This window comes from Canis aureus, chromosome 37, assembly GCF_053574225.1.
Source record: "Canis aureus isolate CA01 chromosome 37, VMU_Caureus_v.1.0, whole genome shotgun sequence".
In the NCBI taxonomy this organism is placed as follows: domain Eukaryota; kingdom Metazoa; phylum Chordata; class Mammalia; order Carnivora; family Canidae; genus Canis; species Canis aureus.
Genome location: NC_135647.1, coordinates 10,303,833 through 10,328,435, shown reverse-complemented (window position 1 = coordinate 10,328,435; position 24,603 = coordinate 10,303,833). Strand labels below are relative to the sequence as shown.

General features: G+C 43.9%; 1 protein-coding gene across 1 annotated transcript in view; it reads left to right on the top strand.

Annotated features, from left to right (window-relative positions):
• Nucleotides 1–8,822: 8,822 nt before the first annotated feature.
• The window catches only part of CAP2 (cyclase associated actin cytoskeleton regulatory protein 2), a 137,510-nt gene continuing 121,729 nt past the window's right edge, over nucleotides 8,823–24,603 (top strand). Inside the window, exon 1 of the mRNA XM_077886349.1 lies at nucleotides 8,823–8,977. The gene's annotated coding sequence lies outside the window, so the exon portion shown is untranslated. The remainder of the gene's footprint in view (nucleotides 8,978–24,603) is intronic.

The following is a 24,603-nucleotide window of genomic DNA, read 5'->3' as shown; positions in this document are numbered from 1 at the left end:
CTGTGCCACAGAATTCTCCTCCTTCCAGTTTGTAGCATTTGTAGAGGTTACATTGATTGTTTCTTTCATCCACTATTATTTCATCACTGCTAGGAGAAATCCACACAATTGTACGGAGATACTTATTAAAGTTTCAAAAATGAAGAATGCCTTTATTATTCTTTAAACAGGAAATCTAAAGCGCAGCCTCCCTGGGCTCCTTCAGTTGGATCCAGGATTATTTTCAGAGAGACCTGTCACGTGGCCATGGATGGTGGACTGGAAAGTGTTTACTCTAGCCAGGTGTCGGTTCCACACCCCGGGTGGCACCTGAAGCCCAGCCAGCCACTTTTCTCACCAACGCTGGCAGCACGGGCTGGCCCTGGCTCTGGCTCTGGCCATCCTCTGTGCCCTGCAAAGCATCCTACACTTTTCCTGCTGCCTCCCTCAGGGCCTCCTCCATGCATGCACTGCCAGATGGATCCATGGGTATCCAACCTCCCCCTGGCATTCTCTGCACCTCTAGTTTCTCCAGCCTCCAGCCCCACTGATCCCTCAAAAGTAGAAGCTGGGAAAAGAACCAAGGCTAGGCAAGGTCCCACTCCTCACTTAGAGCTGCCCTCTTCCTCCTACCACCATATCGCTAACCATTTACCAGATTCGAAAGGACCTAGAGAATTTCTGAAATGACATAGGATAAACAAGGTCTGCTCTCTCTCTATCATCTGAAGCCCAGATGCTAATGATCTAGTCCCACATGAGATCTCATTCAAAAAAAATAGTAATGCAGAAGCTAAAAGAATCACCTAAGAAAGCCGAGCCTTTCCTGAAGCCTCAGACACCCTCTCAGGAGCACTGGTGGGTGCAGCTAGAGGTACTCCCCGCCCCCACGACTGCCACCAGAAGCCCAGATGGTGTAACCCACAGTGTGCACGGTGACTCTGTTTCCTTAATTCAAGAATTTCCCTCTGTATGATCAGGTTCTTGTGTTGGCAGCTGAGAAAGCCGCTGACAGCTGGGGAGTTATTTTCTCCTTCAGTCACAGGATGATGGAGATAATCTAGGATGGGAAGTGTGGGGGAGAGAGGGAGGAGGCAAATGCTCGCTGCTCTGAGCAGAATTGGGCAAGCTGGCTCATAGATCTTCCTTTCGTGGAGATCAGACGCCTAAATAACTCATGACTCTATCCCTCACATCTGATGAGAAACAACTGGATCATATTTTTGTCGATGTCAGACCCTTTGACGTGTCAGAAAGAAGGATCGAGTTTTAAATCAGCCTTATTATTTTTCTCGGGCTCATTACAAAAGACTTAGTCCAGATTGCATTGTTGCAAAAAAAAAAAGTGAAGAATGCATGAAAATCAATAGAACAGTATTTGCCAAGTATGATCTCTGGCTAGGAAAATTATTTGAAGTTAATCCTTCCGGTTTTGTTGATGAGGGGTGAACTAAAACAGCAGAAACTTGGATATTCACAGTTTTTCATTGTGGAAAGTTTCCAGGGGGTGCCTGGGTGGCTCAGGAAGTTGAGCATCTGCCTTCGGCTCAGATCATGATCTCAGGGTCCTGGGGTCAAGCCCAGCACCAGGGATCCCTGCTCAGCAGGGAGTTGGCTTCTGTGTCTCCCTCTCCCTGCACCCCTAGCACCCTCAGCCCACTCATGCTCTCTCTCTTTCTCAAATAAATTAATAAAATAAAAATAAAGTTTTCAGGTGCTTTGACAAGGAAGATAGCTCCTCGGAAGGAAAGTTATGGTTCTAGAATTTTCCACTTGCTGTCTTAGAGATTCTATGAAATTGTGGGTCAACTCACTATTTTGTAGATATTAAACATATTCTGTATTTATTACTCAGTAAACATACAATACATGTATATTACATTAAATTCATGAGAGACCATGTATTATTATTATCTTGTTTAAACTTATTTTGTTTTCTTTTTAAACTTACTTTGAAGAAGGAAAGTTTCTTCTAGACAATGCATATTTTTCAGACTGTTCTCCTTAGTGTTGGGTGTCACACTATGTGGTCCAACCAATATCCAGTGAGAGCCTTCCATGTGCCAGGTGGATGGATATTTTAGCATTTCTTTTACTTAAAAGGGGGTTGCTAATTTTGGCTAAGTTCCAGGTAGACTTCTCCATTACCTCCTCAGTTTTTATTCCTTTGCCATCATAAGCTGCCCTACCATGTAGCAATAGTGTTAAGTACTTACTTCTGCCATAATTACATGGGAGAGGCAGGAATATTCCACTTAATAAACAAAATCTTATTTTAAACACTGAAATCTAATTCACTATTGCAGCTATACATTATGGCTTTGCTTTTAACTTACAACTGCAAAATATGTCACATAGCAGTTATGAAAAGAAATGAAACAAATACAAAAAAATACTTGCATATTGTGTTAGGACAATGTGATTATTTTTATCTGTTCTCTATTTTCAGATACATCAAAATGAAAAATAAATAAATTTGCCTTCTTACTAATAAACTCTTGTCTAACCACTGGCCTCTGGCAATTTCATCTTCTCAAGCCTTCTTTAAACTCAGAGTACAAGAGTTAAATACCATACTGCACTTTTTTCTTACTCATTCTGGGTTAACAGGAGCCTCCAGGTCTCTTAAATTCTCTTGGATAATCTTTCTCCCTTAGGCTGTCTCTAAACTTTTGAATTAGGCTTTCCTCTTATTCTTCTTATTCTTTTTTCAAAGCCCATTATCTTATTTCTTCACAATAATTGAGATTTTAAAAATACATTAAACACTTTTTTGCAATAGTTTGGTTCCCCCCCCCCCCCCACACACACACACTATTTTAGACAAACTTGTCTATTTTTCTGAGCTCTGACTTTAGGTCTGGATTTGTTTCAGTAAGCAAATCAATGAAATCATGTACTGATCACTGATTGCATGTCATGCACTGTCCTTGGTTAGGGTTGCTATGTATAGATGTGCAGGTGTGCCCAGCTCCAGGGTACCTGGCTCACAGGTGAATAAAGGCTATTTGTTAACATGTGCCAAGAGGAAGAGACTATGGGCAGCCTTTTCCTTAGCATTGCATAATGATATAAAATAAATTTGAGATACATATGATTCTGCTTTTAGGCATTTACATACAGATAAGACTTGGAAAGTAGAAAGCAGAAAAAAACATTTAAGAGGGAAATTTCTTTCTAATTTAATGAATAAACTATCAATTTTGAAGGTATCCAAAGAAGGAAGAGATTAATGTGGCTTGGAGTCTGTAGGTATAGCTCCAGCGAGTCCATGGAATATAAAAAGAATCCTTAAGTTTAAGACCAGCGGTCTTCTCTATTTCTAGTCACATAAAATTTTCATGCAGGGACATCATATCCACAAAGTGGGTTATTAGAGGCATGCCCTGTAGTTTAAGTGGTGTCCACCAGCCCCCTCGTCTTCTCAAATGCCTCTGAACCTCACCCCATGCCCACCTCATTGCCTGGGATTAGTAAATCATCCTTTGGAGTTAAGGGACACCCATCACAATATGCTCTTTAAAAAAAGAAGTTATTCCCAAAGGGTTAAAATGACCAAATACGATTTGTCTGGATGATTCTGCTAAGCAAAGCTGCTTTGTGCCTGGGTTCTAGAAAGAACCAGAGCCTGTGTTAAACATGAAATGGAGATGTCAGCTTTGCTGCAGGACTCAGAAAGAAAATGCAGGAGGAACCACTTGTCTCTGTTTGGCACTTCTATAAGTCGTGGATATTTTGATCAATGTTTAGACATTGATCTGGATTTTTTTTCAGAGCTGACTCCAAAAAAACGATAATAAAAGCTATGGATCATCTTCTCAGCCAAATGCAGAAACCTAAAACATTACATGGAGCTCACAGATTCCTGAAGGCTGTCTAGAGATCCCAGTTTAAAAATCCGTGTACACTGAACACCTAACAAGTGTCATTTTGGGTGTCTGCAGTGCGAGGGAAACTGATACTTTACACCTTCACTTTCTTCTATTTATAGTTCATCACTCAACTTCCCTGTTCACTCTTCCCTCACCTCTCACATCTGTGGGTGGACAGACCATCACAATCATGACTAAAAATCCTCACATTGGAAAAAAAGATGACTATGTGCTGCTACCTCTAACTTGTTTCTATGTGCTCTTGTGACCAAGAGCAAGGTGTGGCCAAAAGAGGTCGGGGCTGTGTGTGGTCGGTGATGGAGGGGAAGATGGCAATGGAGGTGATGTCTCAGAGGCTATGCGACGCGGCCAGCTCTGCCATTCTTTGTAGCTGCTCAGTCAAAGGCAAGCTCAGTATAACTCCACCATATCAGAAAAAAACCAGATCATGTAGCATAGCCATCAAAGAGTTCTCTCTCTTTCATAAATGCTGGGTCAGGCTATATGGAGGTAGATAAGAGAGAAATCCTTACTAAGGATCTTCACATGGCAAAAGATTGGAATATTTAAAATTTGTTTCTGGGGTCTTTTACTTCTCTGGCACAGCTTCCAATGCTCCAATGGAAAGACAGAAGGTCAGGATGACAGAGTTGAGCTACCCTGGTTTCCTCTTTGAGAAGAAAGGGTAAAGAATCCATTCATCCAAAGCAGTCGATGACTCACTGTTACCTCTGCCAAGGGAATTTGTATCACAGAAATGGGGCGACATTTAACTTATATAATTTATCTTTGTCCATATCTCACGAACTCAAGGGAGTATTACTCATCTGCCTCTTTCTCTGCACAGCTCACACTGTGATACTATAAAGTTCCCTCATTTCCTTAGTCGGGTTTATTCATTCCTGATACATCAGCTCAGTGGAAGCAAGATATCAGTTTTATTCCTAGATATTCTTGATGATGCATAGAAATTAATTTCTATCACAACTGTTCAGATGTCTAGTCTCGTAGTAAGCATTTGCATTATTATCCACTGCTAGATTTTTTTTAGTTTATTTATTTATTTATTTATTTATTTATTTATTTATTTATTTAATAATCTCTATGCCCAATATGGGGCTTGAACTCACAACTCTGAGATCAAGAGTCACAGGCTCTTCCTACTAAGCCAGGCAGCCACCCACCAGGAGGTTTCATTCATCCCTGTTTGTTCCTATTTATTCATGTAAAGCATAGTGGTTAAGTGCACAAAGTCAAGCCTGGGTGGCTGGATTCAAAATCCCATGACCAGTGTTGCTTGGTGATCCTGAGCAAATGGCTTAAAGCTCTCCGTGTTTGGTTCTTCATTTCTAAAGTGCAGATAAGAACAGTAGCCACTTCACAGGGCTGGGGAGTTAATCCATATAAAATGCTTAGCACAGAGCTTGTCCCATGGTAAGTGCTCAGAGTTAGCTATGGTGATTATTCTCTGCTTGCATTTTGGAGACACACCATCATCATCTTGTCCTTCTCATGGGCCAAGAAAAGCTCCAGAAAAAGACATTATGTTCACAGATGCTTTCCACTTGCCAGTCAGGTAAAGGAGGTTACGGCAAAATAGCATGGTGGCAATCATCTGGTCTCAGGGGTCTCAGCAGTCATGTCAGTGGGGTGGGCCTCACAGAGACCTGGGGCCTCGCATAACTTCACGTAGGGCACCACTTGAAATCCAGAGACCCGTTCTCTTTCATGCACCAGCATGGACACTGGTTAGAAAAGAGGGTCTGCTTGGGTTCATTTGTTTCCATCCACCACACCACTTTAAGGGAGATTTTTCATCAAGCCAGCTCACAGATGGTTAGCTTTCCATCTGTCAGACTGACAGGTAAATTTAGACCTCAGGAGTAGGTTCTGGGAGAGGGGCATGGAGGCCTGGATTCTACTGGATATTTGTAGGAGCTTCGTGGACTATGAATTTTGCAATCCTGAGTCACCTACTCCCCACTGAGATCCTAGCAAATCCCTTCCCCTAAAAGAATTAATTTAAGAGTTTTATACTATATACTGAAAGGCAGAAGAACAGTAGAATCATTCCAACAATGGGCCCCTCCTCTTCCCCATGTGACTACCATGTTATGGGCTCTCAGACACAGACATGGCTGGGGCAATAGAAGTGTTATCCAGGGATCAAAACCAGTGGAGAGGAGGAGGCTCAGATGCAAAAGTATGAGCCCAAGGTGGAATAAGACAAGAATACTATTAGCTTCAGCAAGGAAGGGGACATTAATCCAAATGAAATACAATGAGCAGAGCAGAGGAGAGGAGAAATCTGGGGGCAGAAGGGAGAAAAGTGGAAGGCCTAGAGCTAACATGGCATCAGTCTCTTTGTATAGCAGATCATTAGATCATCAGCTAAGGAGAATGGCGGGATTGGCTTGGAATTTCAAGGAGGACTGAAAAGATTTAGAGGAACCCAGCTCCCGTCTTCTTCTTTCCAACTCCACGATATTCAGAACTCATCCCGTTAAAGGAAAGGGTATCAGCAAATATGTATTCAATGACCTTTCTGTGTCAGCCTCAGGGACATAGCCTTAAACCTTTGAACAGACATGATCCTCGCTTTCTTGGAACTTTCTGGTCTAGTTGGAAACTGTGGACAATAAATGTTAGGGAGTTGTTTAGGAAAAAGAATTCACTGGGGGTTAGCCCCATTGGGGCATACAGCAGCAGACATAAGCTACGTTAGGTGAAATTAGTTATAGGAAGAATTCAGGCACCAGGTTAAGGCTCATTACATTTCCTTCCAAACTAGTGAATTATTCCTTAGAAGATTTCCCTGCCTCTTATCTCTTTGCAATCCTAGATGACACCACCAAATTAACCATTAACATTGCTCTGCTCCAAATCTGTGAATAGATCCCCAAGGGGTCAATCATCTTAGGTCAAGACAGCTAGAATCTATCCTTCCTCCTCTGTCTGGTTCCTGCAATTCTCCATTCCAGCTGAGGTCACCGCCTGTCCTTCAGACATGTCGCACCCTTTATTACCTCTTCATCTTTGTCTCTGCTGTTCCTTTCATTGTGAGTGTCCTACCGAGACCCTCCACTTGTGCTGTTTCATTTCTGCTTGAAAGTTCAACTCTCACTTCCATCAGGTTGTATTCTCTGATCCCAGTACTAGAAGGAACCTCCCTCTTGTCTGCGCGACCATAGACCTTCCATCTTATTTCTTTTAGGACATTTTTTAATGGTCTTCTTTCCACTGTCATTATTTTTATACTCTCTTCTTCCTACTATATTATAAACCTAAAGGCAAGATTGTGCCTCATTCGCCTTTATATGCCATAATACTTTATACTCCAAGCAATATATATATACTCAGTTAAAGGAAATACTCTCACAGTATTTGTTGATGTTAGTGCCAGGGGGGAAAAAGGTATTATTAGGCTGGATACTTCGACGTTTCCTGTAAACCTGCACAAACTGGTTCTTATGGATATATTACATTTTACATTCTTGGAACATAAATATTCTAAATGCATATATACTCTATCCATCTATTTATTCATTTATTCATTATTCAGTAGAAATGTATTAGATACCTACCAAATGCGGGGCATGGGCATGATAGGGATGGCACTGGCTCTCAGATATATGTAACATATGCATCCTTTTATCAATATTTATGCCATTTTGTTTCCCTTCTTATCAGACAAAGGGGACCAAAGATGCATTCCTCTGTTAGCTCAAAGTAATGTGTAATAGCAATGACCTTCATTTAAGTTCTGACTATGGGGTCAGGATAAGCCTTGTAATGCACAGAAACAAACTAGATGCAATTTTAACATTGACTGAAAATATTAGCTTTTTAGAGCCATCCTCTTGCTTGTTTGAAAATTTTAAGAAATATCAATTACCATCCCCCGCCATAATTATTTCCCTGGCACTTATTCAATGAAGAGTTTCAAGTCCACTTTCTCAGATTGACATAAATGATGAAAATTGAAAACCAATGTTTTCCTTCTACTAATGTTAACCAAAAAAAGTAAAGAGCGTCTAATTTTATAATTATAATCCATATATAGAAGGAAAACGGCCACAAATAGACTGATTTGGGATATGTTTATTTTTTGTTTTGTTTTTTAAATATTTTATTTATTTATTCACGGGAGGCACAGAGAGAGAGGCAGAGACAGAGGCAGAGGGAGAAGCAGGCGCCCTGCGAGGAGCCCAATGTGGGACTCAATCCCAGGTCTCCAGGATCACGCCCTGGGCCAAAGGTAGACGCTCAACCACTGGGCCACCCAGGTTTCGCTGGGATATGTTTGTTTTTAAATAATTGAGCATTTATTCTCTTTTAAAGATGCTGTATGCAAGATATAATTTAAAGACAGGGATCCCTGGGTGGGGCAGCGGTTTAGCGCCTGCCTTTGGCCCAGGGCGCGATCCTGGAGACCCGGGATCGAATCCCACGTCGGGCTCCCGGTGCATGGAGCCTGCTTCTCCCTCTGCCTGTGTCTCTGCCTCTCTCTGTGTGACTATCATAAATAAATAAAAATTAAAATAAAAAAAAAAAACACAACAGCCTAGACAATGTTTTTCGGTTTTGTTTTGACAAGATCTGAGCGCATCTGAGCTGCCCGCCTAGCTAGTGCGTTCGCGGCCCAGCGGCCTCTCCTGCCAGGACCCTTATTCATACTCTGGGCTCGGGGACGCCCAGGCCCGTCTCCTGCTGGCTCAGGACCCATCCCACCTCTCGGCAAAGTCTGAGAAGCCGCGCTATCCGGGGCCGGGAGTCTCCGGATCTTTCCAGACTTCGCGCTGGGCTGCCCGACGCGCTGAATCCATTTCTTTGGTAGCCGGGCGCTGGGCGGGCGCTCGCTCCCTGCCTCCCCGCCGCCCCCGGCCCTCCGCGTCGCCCGGCCCCCTCTCCTCCCCGCTCCCCTGCATCCCCACCCCCACCCCCACCCCCACCCGCGGGGCCTTGCCCTCCTCCCTCCCTCCCCCGGCTCGTCTGTATTTGGAGCTCCCGGAAGCCGCCGGCGACTCTCCCCGGGAGCAGCGTGACCGACAGCGGCTCCGGTCGGGGGGAGAAGGGAGAGGGAGGAGGTGCGAGCGGCGCGGCGCGGACCCCGGGACCCCCAGCAGGTAAGCGGGAGCAGCGCGCGCGCGGGGGCGGGGGCGCAGGTGCAGGGGCGCAGGGGCGCAGGGGCGGGGGCGCAGGTGCGGGGGCGCCCCGCGGCCGGCGCTCGGAGTTGCGCGGGGAGGCGGGGAGGGGAGGGGAGGGGAGGGGAGGGAGGAGAGGGGAGGAGAGGGGCCGGGGCGCGGCGGCGCGCGAGCGGGAGAGGAGGCGCGGGCGCCCGCGGGGCCGGGGGCCGGGGGCCGGGGGCCGGGGCCCGGGGCCCGGGGCGGGGGCGGGGGCGGGGACGCGGGCGGGGCGGGGCGGGGGGAGGCGGGCGGCCCATCTGGGTCAGCGCCCGGCGCCCTGCCCCCGCCCCGTGCGGCCGGCGGGGCGCCCCGGGGTGCGCGCGGGTCCGGCGGGGCCTACCGCCCAGCGCTGCGCCCCAGGCCCGTCCTAACTTTGGGGGCTCCGGGCCTCCGGGGGGGGGAGGGGGGAGCCGGGGCGGGGGGAGCGTGGGAAGCGCCGTGACCGCGCTGGATGCGCCCACCGCACCTCGATCGGAAAGTGCCCGACAGAAACGGACCTGGCGTCTCTGTCCAACCTGAGCAGAGCCAATGAGTCACTTGAAAAAAATGCAAAGGCCACTGAGGCCTCGAGGGGCGGGGGAACAGGGCTCCCCGCGGCTGGCGGTGGAGGGCGGCCCGCGCAGCGCCCCGGTGCTGAGGGCCTTCCCTGTATCCTCGGCCCGGCGCGGCGGCCCCACCGGCGGGCTGCGAGTTGGAGCGGCCTTTGCACGGGGGCTCTCTGCAAAATGAGCCAATGAGTGACTGCTGTTGAGGATGTGAAACTAGGATTGGGTCCAAAGGGCCAAAGAGGAGCTGGAACCTGTAGCAAAACATGAAGAACCTTTGGTTCTGTAGGTCGTGGGAGGGCAGGAGGCTGTGCGACTCAGGCCCCATGGCTTACCAGAATTGTTTGCAGGTACCCTTTCTTCACTGAGTATATGGATTTCTCTTCATTTAAGGAACGTGCCTTAGAATTCTTGGTAAAACGTCTCAGCTCACTTGATGTGAGATGATAATAGTGGAGTGATCTTTGGGGAAATTATTCTTAAGAGTCCAACTAGACGGTAAGCCTCTTGAGGGCAAGGATGGGGTTTGGGGAACTTCTTTCAGCAGGAGCAGTATTTGACTAACAGCATGTAATGAGCAGGCAGGGAAAGTTTATTTATTTATTTAGTTAGTTATTTAATTTTTTTAAAAAAAGATTTTACTTATTTATTCATGAGAGACACACAGAGAGAGGCAGAGGCGTAGGCAGTGGGAGAGGCAGGCTCTCTGAGCCTTAGGCAGACTCTCAACACTGAGCCACCCAGGCCTCCAGATAGTGAAAGTTTTTTAAGTAATTAACTCAATAGCTTGAGTGTGGAGTGTGGCTGGATCCTGACTTCTTGAAGACAGAGTATTTTGCAAAGAAAGACTCTTCTGTGAGTTCCCACATCTAAAAATCCTTGTTAAAATTAGAATCAAGGTGTCATGTTTACTAAAGAGAAAAAGAAATTGAGAAATCAGGAAGGTGATCGACGGAAATGGCCATGACTGGTTGGAAGAGGTTTTTGGTGCTCATTGTTGAAATGGTGAAAACCATACGAACTTCAAATTTCAGTGTCCGTAAATTTCAGCCATACCATTCCTTTATGTATTGTCTATGGCTGGTTTTAAGAGTTGAGTAGCTCCTAAAGAGATCGCGTGGCCAGCAAAAACCTACATATTTACTCTCTAGCTCTTGGCTCAAAACATTTGCCAAACTTTACACTGTATTAACTAATTTGAAGTTCATGAACTTTTCATCAGTAATGAAACATTCTTCTTATTTTTTTTCAGGTATTTTAAGTGTAAAAATGATTCTTAGCTTGGGAGAGAAAGGAGAGATAAAAAGACAGGAGAAAAGGGGGGCAGGTTTTTCCTTAGGGTAGGAGTCTGCTACTTCCACTTGCTATGTGATAGTTTGAAGAAGAGCCTTTGAATGGATTCATGGGCCAGATTCTCTGAGTGCCTGAGTCATATCCAGCAGTTGTTATATACCTTCAAAAGTAGCATTAACTTATTTGGACATTATAGTGTTTTGTTTTGTCTTGAATATTCCCTAACAGACATCTTTATACATGAAGTTTTGTTAATTATGTAATATTTTATACGTAAAACTAATATGTTAAGTATATGTAAGCTATAACCACTATGTTCAGATGGCCACCTGTGATCCTATCACTGCATTAAAAACTTGGGCTTAAGAAAGGGCTAATTGTTAAAAGATAACCTATGGAATGGGAGAAAATATTTTTAAATTATGTATCTAATTAGGGGCTTGTATCCAAAATATATAAAGAGCTCTTACAATTCAATAATAAAAAGATAAATAACCCAATGTAAAAGCTGTCAAAAGATCTGAATAGACATTTCTCCAAAGAAGATATACAGATAGCCGATAAGTAATGAAAAGATGCTTGACATCATTATTCATCAGAGAAGTACAAGGCAGACCACTCTAGTGGATACCATTTTGTATCCACTAGGAAGGCTAGAATAAAAAACAAATCAGATAGTAAGTGTTGGTGAGGATGTGGAGGAACTGGAACTCTTACTCATTGGTTGTAGAATTTAGAATTTCAAATGGTGCTGCTGCTTTGGAAAGCGGATTAGCAGTTCCTCAAAAGTTGAACAGTGAGTTACCATATGATAGAGCAATTTCACTCTCAGTATATATATCCAAGAGAAACGAAAGTATATGTCTACACAAAAACCTATGCATGAATATTTATACCAGCACCATTCATAATAGCTGAAGTAATTAGCTATTACTTGGGCGGAAGTAACCCAAATGTCCATTGATTGATGAATGGATAAATAAACTGTGGTATATCCATATAATGGGATAGTAGTTGGCCATAAAAAAGAAACGAAGTAGTGATCCATGCTAAAACATGTATGAGCCTTGAAAGCATTATTCTAAGTGAAAGAAGCGAGTCACAAAAGACCACAAATTGTTTAAGTCTGTTCCTATGGCGGCACCTGGGTGGCTCAGTGGTTGAGGTCAGTTCTGCAGCTAGAAAGCTTAAGTCAGGGGCCTCAACTGTCCCTCCTTCCTGCTGAGTATGACCTGGAAGGAACCTTGTGGAGTAGTGACCAATGCTGTGAGGCCCAGCAGGGGTCAGACAACGCAATTCTAGAAGGAATAGTGTTTGTGACCTGAAGGTGGTGATGGAGATTGCTGGTTAAATTGGGAAAGTAGGGACACCTGGGTGGCTCAGTTGAGCATCTGCCTGCACCTCAGGTCACGATCCCTGGGTCCTGGGATCGAGTCCCACTTTGGCAAACACGCAAGGAACCTGCTTCTCCCTCTGCCTCTCTCTGTGTGTCTCTCATGAATCAATAAGTAAAATATATATTTTTAAATTCTGTTCATATGAAAACGTGCAGAACAGGGGCATCTATAAAGACAGGAAGTAGATGAGTAGTTGCTTAGGGCTGGGGATTGAGGGTAGGGAGGTGATAGTTTACAGGCTATAGGGTTTTTCGTTGAGCTGATGAAAATGTTCTAAAATTGACTGTGGTGATAATTGCACATATCATTGAATCATGCACTTCAAATGGGCGAATTGTCTCCTACGTGTTATATCTCAATAAAGCTGTTAAAGAGAATAAACAGAAACCAGGGTGGGGGGATCCCGCTATATTGTTACTTTGTACTGGTGTATCTCTGTGCCATTCTCTATGTCCCTTCCAACCTGAATTTTGTGTTAACCCCTGGTTTTATTGCAAAACTGTTTTATGACCTATGTATGTATGCCTAAAGAATGTGCTATTTAGGTTTTCTTAGTTTTTGATTTACAAAAAGGGTGTATATAATCTTACTTTAAAGAAACTCAAATTAAGTTTTTCAGAATTGTCCTTGTAGTTGCAGGTAGCATCATAGCACATGTTGGCAAATCCTCCACAGTGTATTTATCCATTCTCTTAGTGGGCATTTGGGTTGGTTCCCATGTTTTGCTGTTACAAAGTGTGCTTCTGCGAAGACTTTTTTCTGTGTGTCTTGGCACACATGTGCAAGAGCTCTTCTGTGTGAATGTGACTGGATCATATATTTTCATGATAAAAAGAAAAGAAAAAGTGCATTCTCCTTCTGACTTACACATTGGTGATATATCCCCAGCTTCTTTATTCTCTTAAACCAAGTGAATAGAACTGAGATCCTGTCTTCCCATTCCATTTAGATTCTAATTGCAATATCTATTATCTGATAACCTAAGAAGTGTGGAAAAACAAGTTTCAAACTATACAGCTGAATTTCACAGCAGGACCCCTTACATCATGAGCACCTTCACTCCCTTTTATCACTTGGGTTTAGGATGGGACAGAGGACAGTTTTATGAAGTCAAAGGGACATGCCTTTCAACAAGCCCATTGTGGTTTCTAAACTTTACTCACATTTTCCTTGTAGGTGTCTCCCTGCTGGCCAGTCTAATATTTCTAATGTGACTTAGTTTGGTAATTCTGGTAACAACAAGCCAATTGGAAACCTGGCCTTTAGCCTTGGGCACTTTCTAAGCCCTGACGCAGGCTGAGAGCTTTTGAATTTCATCCTGGATATTTCTACTTGTACTTAGGAAGAGAGGGAGCCCCGTGAGGTCAGTGGAGGCCATTAATAAGGGATTTTCTAACTTTTGTTGGTTTGCTTTAATTATGATAAAATATGCATAACATAAAATTTACTGTTAGAACCATTTTTAAGTGTATAATTCAGAGACAGTATGTTCACAGAGTTGTGCAACCATCACCACCATCCATCTCCAGAACTTTTTAACCTCCTCAGACTGAAACTCTGTCCCCAGCAAATGATAACCCCCCATTCTTCCGTCCCCAGTAGAATGGGGGTAACTACCATTCTACTTTCTGGCTCCAGAAATCTGCCTATTCTCAGGGACTTATATTAGTGACATCACACAATGTTTGTCTTTTTTACATAAGCTTTTATATCCAGGGGAGTTTCATACTCTTGTTTTTCTTAAGTAGACCCTTTTCTGACTTATGGGAAACATTTTTTGCTGAGCGATTATGTAAGAAGACTGTTTCCTTTTTAGGATACAGCCCTATATAGGAAGCAACGTAGCAAGTGTTCTAAGATCAGAGAAAGAACTTTCGATCATTATGAATTTATAATAAAATAGTAATAATGTCATGTGACCTGGCTCATTAATTAGACATCTAATAATCCTGGCTTCTTGTTGACCACTTAACTGAGTGGAAAAGGTACAATAATCCCAACATGAAAACTCACATCTATCTAATGAAAGGATAAGTTAGGTAACCTTGAGAGTCTTATACTCCTTAGCTTCTCAGAATTTAAAGGCCATTATACAAGTGTGATCTAAAATCATTCTAGTTTTGATAGTGTATTAAAGAGCAGGAGAGGAGCGCCTGGGTGGCCCAGTTGGTTAAGCATCTGCCTTCGGCTCAGGTCATGATCTCAGGGTCCTGGGATGGAGCCCCGCATTGGGCTCCCTGCTCGGTAGGAGCCTACTTTTCCCTCTGCCTCTGTTCCTCCCCACTGCGTATGCTCACTCTCCCTCTCTCTCAAATAAATACAAAAAAAATATTTTTTTTAAAAAAAAGAGCAGGAGGGTTCTGGGAGTCTGGAAATTGAAGCCAGGTGTTTCTGCCTTAGTATTGAAGACGGGGGTAGTCCCTGGTGAAGCAAGATGCTGGAGACAACAGAGACAAACCTTGTAGTAGTACACAGTATGCTAAGAAAATAACCCTTATTACTTTGTATCAGTCCATGTGGAAATCCAGAGAAACCCTGGGATCTGTTGATTATGTCTTCATTCCCCTATGTTGGATGATTTGGATGACTCTTGTTAGGTCCAGCACAGTGAAGGTTGCTAGGGATGCAAAGAGTAATACCAAGGAAGGAAGATAAGATAAGGAAGATAATGATAAACAGGAGGCGTCCCTGGCTGTGCACACACGTCTCAAAGGATCTCCTAAGGTCCTAGTCACCGTTGTTAGTTCCAACCTGTTTGCATTTAGTTTTATTCAGAGGAGAATCACTGGATTTTTTTTTCCCCAAAGATTTATTTGTTTATTTTAGAGAGAAGGAGCAAGTGCCAGTGAGGATGAAGAGGGATAGAGCGAGAGTGAGAGAAAAACTTTAGTAGACTCCGTGGTGCTCAATAGGGAGCCTGGCTCGGGGCTCGATCTCAGAACCCTGAGATCATGATCTGAGCTGAAACCAAGAGTCAGATGCTTAACCGACTGAGCTATCCAGGTACCCCAGAATCACTGGATTTTTATGAAATAAATTGATTATTTTACTCTAAGGCAACAAGAAGCAAAGTGGACCACACTAAGATAATTAGCCAGTTGGATTTTCCAGAACCTGGTACAGTAGGCTTCCAGACCGATTATAGTGTGATGTGTAGTTAAGGCTGTCCGTTTTACATACTCTCCATTTAGAAGCCCAGAGTGTGTAGGTAAGGGATTGATGAGATATGAGGGTCGTCTTTGCATCCACTGAACACTGTCTGGGACTTGGGCTCATACCCATCCAGTGGCAGGGAACCCCGATATCTGGTCTAGTGAGCAGGTTGATGGAAGAAAAGTCCGTCCAACTGATTGTTTGGCGTTTGGTAGACGACACACTATTTCTTCTGGTATTGTCTTCTAGAATGCTGGAAGCTATGGCTGCAGATTTTCAGCAGTGCGATGCAGGTTCACAGGTATTTAGCCAAAATTCTTAAAGTTGCCATTTTGATTCCTCCTTCATTTCCATTTCTGCTTCTTTGTTGCTCTTCTGCTCTGGTGGTGCTCTCTGTTGTTCAAAGTTCCCTCTGTGCACAGCCCTCTGGCTCTTCTTCTTCCCTCAGCATCTCTTCTGAGTGGAAGGTGGACAGTTATCTAATACAAGTTCTCCAGTTACTGAACATGTTTAAAAAGAGGTTTGCTAATGCAGATGAGTCTAGATTGGATAGAATCAGGGGTGGATTTCATTATTGTGCTTCTTATTTTAGGCCAACAATCTTTAAACTGTCTACATTAACTGTATTCAAAGACTTCCCTCCAGGTACATGCACACAGGTGTTGAGAAAGTAAATTTCCAGATCCTCCTCTTCCCTGTGTCCTTTTCTCAGACACTAGTCTTCTTGAGAGCAGGTGTGCCACAGAGACACAGGTTCTCTCTCTCATCTTCTTTTTCCATTAGTGCCTTTCTCTCATTTTACTTAAGAAATGACTATATCTCTAATCCATCTTCCTAATTCATTTTACTAAAAAGGCCTATTTCTAACCTATTTTTTACTAAACTGCACTCTCCAAGGATATAAATAACTAGGGGGTGGGGAAGGCAGAAAAGGGAGACATTTCAGAATATCAGCTTTAGGGTGAGAAAGTGAATGATTCCAATGCCTGGACATCGCAAATCATGTGTTTTCTAAATGTCCTCCCAAAACACACACACAAAACACACACACACACACAAAACTGAAGATCAATCTAATCAAATTGTAAACTGATATTAAAGGACAAATTTAGAAAAGAATGAAATCAGGATTCTTGTACAAATGAAAAATGAACATTTTAAAAAATACTTATTTGAGACAGAGAAAGAGCATGAACATGGGGAGAGGCAGAGGGAGAAGCAGACTCCCTCCTGAGCAGTGAGTCCTACGTGGGGCTTGATCCCAGGACCCTGAGATCACAACCTGAGCCGAAGGCAGACACTTAGCCAACTAAGCCACCCAGCCTTCCCAAAATGAATATTTTTAAACATACTAAAAAAATGAGAGAGCTGGGAAGGTCTACAGTCAGTTCAAAGGAGACCGCTGAGAGGAAGGTTGAAATGAATTTGCTTAATTGGTTTTGAATTGGCTTCTTCCACAGTGAGAGAGGAAAGTCAGTTGAACTTCCAGAGGATAAAACTTACATGCTCGTAGACAATAATTACCTACTTTCCAATCAGTTTTCTACAAGTTAACTGCTATGTCTACAGAATTGTAAATGAGCCTCGTCAAAGACAGTGAATGGCTGAGATAAGCCAGTTGGATGAGCAGATAGGGTGCTCACGAGTCCATCATCCCAGTTTCTCCTTACACTGATGATTCAAATAATTTTTGATATTTCTTCACCATGTGATGTTTAGTATACTCAAGAACTCAAATAATGAAGTGACCTTTCTCTAACAAAATGGCACCCATTTTCCCCATCTTCTCATTTATGTGGACATAGTTTCCCAGCATTTACTCTGATAAAAACAAAGGTGAGGAATTGATGGTCAACTATGACTCATTCTAGTAATAAATATACTCATCCACATATGCATGAAAAATTTGAGAAATGAAAGTGCCCAAGAGAGGTTTTCCAATAAAAATTACTTCTCATATACATTTAGTAATTATCAATCTTTGTGGTATTTGTGTTGTTTTGATAAGTTGCATTCAGAGTTACAGTGGTAACAATCAGGAGAGCATTTTTTTTTTTTTGCCATTGAATTTAAAGTTAGGTTTATAAACATAGTTTTGATGTGGAAAAGTATGATAGGATAATGAATAAAAGGCTTTAAAGAATAAAACAAATAAGCCTAGGATACATTTCTATAGAGCAAGAGGAATGGAAACATAAGTTTGAGGAGAAAATGTAATTATGAAAAATTTGTGACTATCAAAAAGCAACCTGTTGGTGGGTGTATGGTGTATTTTTTTAAATGAATATGAATTTCATTGTATGAGAATGAGAAATCATTTTATTTTTGTGGGTCAATATTAGCAGAATGCTAAAGGTTACATTCTCTGTAGCCATTTACATTTTGGTAAGATTTTTTTTTACATGTCCATGTAAAAATGGACAGGAGGGTTTTACAGAATGCTTTCTGGATATTTATGACTGAAGATTTGGAAATCCTTTTTGTAGCTTATCCTTCCTCTGTTTTCAGACAAAAGTATCAACGGTCAGTAATAAGGGAACTGGTGTCTGCACGTTTAGTGTTGACAACGGAACCAAATTGTTGATTGGCAGGGTTCTAGTGACTCCTAGTTCTGCTAGATTTAGGGAAGACATTTAAGAATAAAGGTCTTAGGGCACCTGGGTGGCTTGCATTTAGTTAAGCATCTGCCTTCGGCTCAGGTCATGACTTCAAGATCCTGGGATGGAGCCCATTGGGCTCCCTGCACAGCGGGGAGCCTGCTTCTCCCTCTCCCTCTGCCTCTCCCCCTGCTTGTGCTCTCACTCACTCTCTCTCTTTCTCTCTCTCAAATGAATAAATAAAAATCTTAAAAAAAAAAAGAACTAAAGGTCTTGATGCTTATGACACCTCTCAAAAGAGTAGCTGATAGCTTATCAGGTTTTATTTCTTTTTAAGTGGTTATATCCTCACTGTTCTCATCTTTCTTGGTCTCCCCTTTGGAGACACTTACTATAAATATTGTGTGTGTGTGCATGTCCGTGTATATTATTAACCAGACAGCACTGTTTGGATCTGTCAGTGTGTAGTTTTCATCAGGTTTGAGAAACGTTTGCTCATTATTTCTTCGGGTATATTTCCCACCTCAATCTCTTTGTCCTCTCCAGGGATACCAAGGCACTAATATTAAACCTTTTAATATTGTCCTACAGGCCTCTTAAGCTCTGTTCAATTCTTTTTCTCTCTGTTCTTCAGGTTGGATAATATTGATACCATCAGGTACACTGTAGCTTCCCTTTGCAATCGCCATCCTGCTATTGAGCTCATCCAGTGTGTTTTTTGCATCGTATTTTTTGGCTCCAAAATAGTCACTTGTTTCTTTTTTATGGGTTCTGTGCCTCTGCTGAGAACTTCTGTCTTTCCATTCATCTTAAGAATGTTTACCTTTATCTCCCGGTACATCATTAAAACAGCTCCTAGAAGTCTGTCCGATAATTCCAACATCTGTGTCATTTAGGGGTTACCATTTGTGGATTGTTTTTTCTCTTGAGAACTGATTGCATTTCCCCCAGTCCCTTGCGTGTATTTTGTTGTTGTTGTTGTTGTTGTTGTTGTTTTCCATTTACCAGGCAGTCAGCCCAGTTCTGTCTTGCGTTCTGTGGGCAGTGGTTCCAACATCAGTGCAGTTTTGAAAATCTTTGCTGTGCTGCTTTGTGTCCCATGGAATCACTATTTAGGGCTTAGTGTGGACTTGAGCCATGGCTTCTACTGCAACTTGGATCTCAAAGCCTTTGGATCTGGCCCACTCGTGCGCAGCTCTGGGCAAGCCTGGGGCTTGTGCTGGTTCATGCACAGGATCAAGGGACCTCTTTCTCCAGCACGGTCTTCTCTGGGATTCCTCTCTCACCGTCCTGTCCCCAGAGCCTTTTCCTCCTACCTGGGCTTCTGGCCAGAAAGACTGGGGTTCTCTTGCAGTTTCAGCTGCTCACACCGCCATGACCCAGAGACCAGGGCTGTCCCAGGGCTGAGCATTGAGAAGAAAGGAGGAGGAAAACGCTAGTACATAGTACAGATGGATTCTCCCCCACATTCTTTGTGGAGCTTTTTTTTTTTTTAAGATTTTATTTATTTATTCATAAGAGCCCAATGCAGAACTTGATCCCAGGACCCCGGATCATACCCTGGGCCAAAGGCAGATGCTCAACCACTAAGCCACCCAGGTGTTCCCTCCCCACACTCTTTGGACCACAGGGACCTCTTTACCCTGCTCTTCTGGCAGTAACACCAGAGAAGCATTTCGTTGCTTCTGCTGCTGCTTGCTGTTCTGTGGTGCGGCTCCATGACTACATCCACTCTTGGGGTACAGAAGTGAATCCCACCCCAACACGCATGACCCTGGACTTTCCGTACATTTTTCCATTGCAGGGCCTTCCTTCCAGGTCTTCTGGCCAAAAAGAGGAGGTTGCTCTCAGAGACATTGTTGCCTGAACCCCCTGCATAGTTCCAACTTCGGGTCAACCCTGAAGAGAAAAGAAAAAAAAAGAAACCCACCAAAAACACATTCCCAAATAAGTCTCCTTTTCAAGTGTTGATCACTTTCCTCAATTCACCCACTGCTATTTATCTTTCAGAGTCAGGGAGTTTGCATTTTGAATTTTGAACAGTTTAGAGCGAGGCTGGAACGGGCGTTTCCTTCTTGATCGATACCTCCTTTTGATACTTTTGATCCCTGTGGCCCCCAGGCCCCCACAATGTCTTGGTTCTGCATTGTCCTCTTTCTCTATACTGTCCTTACTTTGGGCTTCTGGGTCTAAAGAGAAAAAAGAAGGAGGAGGAGGTGGAGTAAGGAGGAGGAAGAGGAGAAGCAGCAGCAGCAGCTGCTGCAATCTTTTGGTGGTCCACAGCTCTGTTTGAAAACACCAATTTTGTTAAAAGTAATAAATCAAAGTTAAGTATGAACATAGACGCCGGGGAAGGGGATGCTGGAGATGCATGAAGAAGCAGAGGGATCTTGGGGCCAAATCCATCAACCTGGCTCTTCGAAGCTAAGTGATCACACCTGCATTTGTTACAAATGTCCATGCACAAAACTGGCCCAGCTCTTGAAAATTAATAATTGGGGTTCTGCTTTTTTTGGGTGGGTTCCCCTTTTAAGAGAGTTGCTGAATCTGCTCTTCAGCTGTGTATAACTCTTCCAGTGAATGCCAGTACGTTTGAGATCAGAAGGGATTCCAGCAAACCTTCCTGCCTTCAGTCTTCACGGTGTTCTTAACGCCGACGCTACAGGGTTTAGCGAAGTGCAATGTGTTTAGTCAAGTCGTGAGAAGTAATGGACCGTAGCAAATGCGACCCCCCTTCATGCTTTAAGGTACGAATGTCCCTGCCGTTGTGTGTGCTGAGGCATAGCCTTAGAAGCACAGTGTGTGAGATGTCCCTGGTCATCGTGTGGGGGTGACCCACGCATCCTAGGTGCACCCCCCCCAGGAGGCCTGCGGGGCGCTCAGAGATAAATTAGAACAGGGATGCTCGGGCATTGTCTTTCAGTTCACAAAGCTCACCTCATCATCTCCTCAGAGCTCTCCCCAAATCCCATGGCTGTTATTATTAGGCAGATGATACAGTTCCACCCCAGAAGCCCCCCTTTTCCCCTTGCTCCTTGCAGCCACCAGCTGTCACCCCCGTAGGCACTTTGAGCTCAAAGTCTAAAGCGGAGCTCCTTGTCTTTGCCGGCCACCTGCAAGCCTTGGCACCTGCACCTGCACGCCCAGCCCCAGGGGGAGGCATCCTACATGTCCTGCCTTCTTGCTCTCTTTCCCCGCTGGCCCTACCGATCTTGTAGTCCTGTCTTAGATCGCCTGCATTCTCGTTCATTCTCACACCTTCTCCAGGCCGCTGCCACCTAGTAGTAAATCCCCACATCTCCTCTCAGCCTTGTCCACCACTCCTGCCAGCTACTCATCAATCCCTGGTTTTCCCGTGTGCTTTTAGATGGCTTCTGGCACACAGTCAATGCTCAATAAATATTTTCTAGCTGTAATGCCTCCGTGGCTTGGCACATGCTGAGCACAGGCTCAGGGAAGCATTGACCTTACTTACCTGTCTTCCGAATAACGCCTCTTCATCCTTGGAGATTTGGCTTAGCATCTAACTAAACTTTAAAAGCCTCCTTCCTTCCCAGGGCTCACTTGAGTATCTGCCTTTCTTGACGTCCCCCGCCCCACCCCAGCCCCTGTGCGTGCACCTGCTCCCAGGGCACTCCTGTGCACCTCTATCATAGGATTTCTCAAAGTATGGGTCCTTTTACTCTGAAGTGTACTTCTGAGAAATGCAGGCTGCTGGGAATACCCAGAACCACTGAATCAGTATTGCTGACGGCAGAGCCCAGGAATCTGCATTTTGGAAGCCCCACTTCTCCCCAGCGGTTCTGATCCAATGTGAACCCTTGATCTACTCTGTCCCCTATCTTGGACCCTACAGAGCTAGTTCCAGTAGTGAGGGTGTGGCCTCTCAGAGCAGGTCTTTGCTGGTAGTTAAGAACAGCAAAGTTACTCAGATTTAACTTGTTTTCTTTTCTTTCTTTCTCTCTTTCTTTCTTTCTTTCTTTCTTTCTTTCTTTCTTTTTTTTAAGATTTTATTCATTTATTCATGAGATGCACAGAGAAAGGCAGAGGGAGAAGCAGGCTCCATGCAGGAGGCCCGATGCGGGACTCAATCCTGGGACTCCAGGATCATACCCTGAGCCAAAGGCAGACACTCAACCGCTGAGCCACCCAGGTGTCCTTCTTCATGATTTTCTCAATAACAGTTTCTTTTCTCTAGCTTACTTTATTATAAGAATACAGTATATAATGCATATAGCACACAAAATATGAGTTAATTGATTCTTTATGTTATTGGTAAGGCTTCCAGTCAACAGTAGGCTGTTAGTAGTGAAATTTTGGGGGAGTCAAAAGTTATATGTGGATTTTTGATTGCACAGGAGGTGCTGGAACCCCTTAACCCTGCGTGGTTTAAGGATCAGTTGTACCTCTTTGTTTTTGAAAGCTTTATTGAGGTACAGTTTTGCATACTATAAAATTCACCCATTTTAAGTGCACAATTCAATGATTTCCAGCATTGTGCACCTGCCACCACGATTCTGTCTTAAATCATTTCCCTCACTTCAAATAGAAACTTCGTGCCCATTCGTACTCACTTTCCATTCCTATCTCCAGCCCTAGGCAACCACTAATCTACTTTCAGTCTCTAGAGATTTGCTTTTTCTGGATATTCATATAAATGGAATTGTACAGTACTTGGTCTTCTGTGCTGGGCTCTTTCACTTAGCATGATGTTTTTGAGGTTCATCAATGTTGTAGAATGTATCAGTACTTCTTTTGTTTTTCTTTTTCTTGCTGAATAATATTCTGTTGTATGGATACATTTTGTTTATCCATTCGTTAGCTGATGGACTTATAGGCTGTTTCTTCTCATGTTTTGGCTATTATGAATGACGATGCCATGAACATTTGCACCTGTGGACATACATTGCCCTTGAGTAGATAGCTACCAGTGGAATGGCTGGGTCACATGGCAAATGTATACTTGACTTTTTAAGAAACCTCCAAACTGTTTCCATAGCAGCTGCACCATTTTACATTCCCACTAGAGTGTACGGAGCTTCTGATTTCCCCACTTCCTCACTGGCGCTTGTTACCATCTGTCTTCTTGGTGATGGCCATCCTCGTGGATGCGAAGTGGTATCTCCTTGTGGGTTTGTTTGATTTGCATTTCCGTGATTAGTATTGATGTCGAGCATATTCCTATATCCTGCTGGCTATTTGCATATTTTCGCTGGGAAAATGTCTAGTCAAATATTTTGGCCAATTTTAAGTTGGGAGTATTTTTCTTATTTTTGAGTTGTAAGAGTTCTTTATATATTCTGCACCCAAGGAGAGCAGCATGTATATTTTATGGAGGGCCAGAAGGTCCATGGAAACCCTTCCCAGGGTATGGTATCCTAGCCAGTGGAGTCTCCATGGTTCTTTTCCCAGTGGCCCTTGGGGACCTCCTAGAAACATCCATTTGACCTACACCTCCTCCATAGGCTAAACAAGAGCAAAAGGGCAATGTGGGGACACAAGAAAGAAAGATGTCCCTAACAGCATGGAAGCTTAGGAAGGGTCATTGAGTGAGTTAGGGGAGGGAGCTTGTTTTCGGCAAAGGGTCTTTGCCTCACCTTTAGCTAAGAGAGTTCACACTTCATGATGGGAGAATGAAATAGGGATCTGACCTGGTCCCACTAAACATTCAGTCTCTTACAATTTTATGGCTCTGTCCTTACCCAGCACCAGCACCCCAAGTCAGGGCACAGATCCAGCCTTCAAGATATACTTAGACTTGCCCCATTGCCTCAGTTCCCACTGGGTTCTTCCCTGCTAAATGGCCCAGTTCCCTGCTGCCTGGTGTCCTGGAGTGCTGGACTGTCCCTGGCTGCCCAACTGTCTGTTCCTGAAGGAGATCATGGCCCGCTGAGGAATCTGTGTCTCATCTGTGTGGCCCTGGCAGCCAGCGCAGAACACATCTCGAAACACATTTGCACAGTTTCCTTAAGTCAGCAAATGAAGAAGGAGGGATGAAATTCATGTATTAGAAGATAGTAAATTGAGCCTCAGATGGGTTAAGTCATCTGCCCAGAGTAATGTAGGCTGTCAGTTAAGGGGCTGGACTCTCAAATTAAGGTTCTCTGATGCCAAAACACTTTTTCCACTATTGTGGGCTATGAGTCCTTGCCTCTTATCTTCAGATTCCCACTTAGAGGAGAAATATTTGTGTCACAAGACAAATCAAGGAGGCTCCCGAGAAGTGATACGAGCGGAGTGGTGAGGGCAGATGGAAAGGGGGTTGTCCTCTCTACATGTGGTTGTTTATTTTACCCTCCTGTACCCCACTCTGAATTTGGTGGTGATGACAAGGAGTAAATGGCAGGTGGTAAAGAGAGGCTACCTCTGATCTGGGAACATGGTGCAGCCTTTTCGGAGTTAAGATGTAGAGTATGGGTGCAGCAGTGCCAAGCAGGACCATTGAGGCAGTGGGAGCAGCAGAACCGTGGCACAGGAGAGGAGCGGTGGGGGAGGGGGACATGTTTGGGAAGGCATGACTTGTCTCTGTGACTGGGTCTTAGGAACCAGCTGAGGTGTAGAAGGCTGGGGTGAGGTCCTTT